At 31.8% G+C, this 2,325-nt stretch overlaps 1 pseudogene; it reads left to right on the top strand.

Moving 5' to 3' along the window:
• Nucleotides 1-340: 340 nt before the first annotated feature.
• On the top strand, nt 341-902 carry LOC103583068 (annotated as a pseudogene).
• The last annotated feature ends 1,423 nt before the right edge of the window (nt 903-2,325 follow it).

The raw sequence follows: 2,325 nt of genomic DNA, 5'->3' as shown, positions 1-2,325 counted from the left end.
TACCATGTTCTCACTTATATTTGGGAGCTAAAATAATGATAATGATAATAATAACAGCAATAATAATTTGAACTTTTAGAAGTAGAGAGTAGAACTGTGGTTACTAGAGGCAGGAAAGGGGAGGGGGAGGGCATATAGTGAGAGGTTGGTTAATGGGTGCACAACTACAACTAGATAGGAAAAATAAGTTCTATTGGTGTATAGTAGTGCTAGGCATCTATAATTAACAATAATTTATTGTATGTTGTCAAATGGCTAAAAGAGAGGAGGTTAAATGTTCTCATCACAAATGATAAATTTTTGCAATGATGAATTTGTTAACTACCCTTATTTGATAACTATACATTGTATACATGTATTGAAATATAACTCTGTACCCCATAAATACATACAATCAATACCATCACCAAGATGCAGATTTTCATAAAAACCCTTATGGGGAGGACTATCACTCTTGAGTCTGAACCCTCAGATACAATAGAAAATGTAAAGGCTAAGATCCAGGATAAGGAAGGAATTCCTCCTGATCAGCAAAGACTGATCTTTGCTGGTAAGCACCTCGAAGATGGATGTACTTTGTCTGACTATAACATTCAGAAGGAGTCAACTCTTCATGTTTGAACTTCATGGTGGTGCTGAGAAAAGGAAGAAGAGGTCTTACAACAATCCCAAGAAGAATAATCATAAGAGAAAGAAGCTTAAGCTGGCTGTTTTGACACACTATAAGGTGGATGAGAATGGCAAAATTAGTTTCCTTCATCAGGAGTGCCCTTCAGATGAATGTGGTGCTAGAGTTTTTATGGCCAGCCACTTTGACAGACATTATTGTGGCAAATATTTGTCTGACTTATTGCTTCAGCAAACCAGAAGACAAGTAATTGTGTGTGAGTTAATAAAAGACATGAACAACAACAACAACAAAATAATCTATTGTTCTATGAACTGTAAATAATATTTATAACCATAATTTTTTTTTAGAAAATAAAAAAGCTAAATAATGCACTATCTGATTTCTTCACAGTAAGAATTAGAAAAAGAACAGAACCCAAAGAAAATAGAAGAAATGGTATGATAAAGGTAAGAACAGAAAACAATCAAATAGAAAAAAATATATAATCAATAATTAGAAAAGCTGATTATTTTAGAAGACTAATGAAAATAACATATATCTCATAAAATTAATAAAGAAAAGTATTAATATTAATTTAAAAGTATCTGTGAAGTTCTTATATATTTAATGGTGCAACATTAAATTTTTCCTGCTCATATAGTCAAAATACTGAAAACTCATGACCAAAAAAAAAAAAAATCTCAAACTATGAAAACAAGACAATGAAATGACATCTAATGCTGAAGGCAAACAAACAAACAAACAAAAAACAGTCAAAGTAGAATGCAATATTTAGTAAAAACATCCTTCAAAAATGAAAACAAAGCAAAATGTTTTATGACATGTAAAACCTGAGGAAATTTATCCCCAGAAGACCTGCCTTTAAAAAACAGTATAGGGGGCCGGCCCCGTGGCTCACTCGGGAGAGTGCAGCGCTGGTAGCACTGAGGCCATGGGTTTGGATCCGACAAGGGGATGGCCGGTGCGCTCACTGGCTGAGCGTGGTGCAGACAACACCGTGCCGAGGGGTGTGATCCCCTTACTGGTCAAAAACAAACAAACAAACAAACAAACAAACAAACAAACAAACAAACAACAATATAGGGAATTCTTAAAACTGGGAAAAAAAAAAGTCCCTGAGAAAAATACTGAGTTGTAGGAAGGAAAGAAGCATAAGAAAGGGCAAATACATGAGTAAATATGAAAGATTAATGATTGTTTAAAACAACAACAACAATAATAATAATAATAAATAATAATAATAATAATAAAGTTTTGTGGGTGGTATAATAAAAAGATAAAATATATGATAATAATACAAAAATATGAAAGGAGGATAATAAAGTTAAACTCTAGTAATGTTCCTACATTTTCTTCAAAGTACAAAAGTACTAATCGGAGACATATTATAATAAGTCAATAATAAATATTATAACAGAATAATCACTCAAAGAATAATAAAAGAACATATGACCAATAAACTAACAGAGGAGAAAAATTAGAATAATAAAAATAACACTCATCTCAGAAGAAAGCATAAAATAATAAAGAAATAAAGAACAGTTCGGTCAAATAGAACATTTAATAGCAATATGGAAGATATAAATCTATCTATATCAGTAATTATAATAAACATAAATGGTATAAACTCTCCAATTAAAAAATTGTCAGACTAGGCAATAGGAGGACTTTCTAGAGAAGACCGGCGCCTTTTG

The sequence above is a fragment of the Galeopterus variegatus genome, unplaced genomic scaffold (genome assembly GCF_000696425.1).
Source record: "Galeopterus variegatus unplaced genomic scaffold, G_variegatus-3.0.2 Scaffold19456, whole genome shotgun sequence".
NCBI classification, from domain to species: domain Eukaryota; kingdom Metazoa; phylum Chordata; class Mammalia; order Dermoptera; family Cynocephalidae; genus Galeopterus; species Galeopterus variegatus.
The sequence above is the reverse complement of the archived record's forward strand: the minus strand, read 5'-3'. Positions and strand labels throughout refer to the sequence as shown.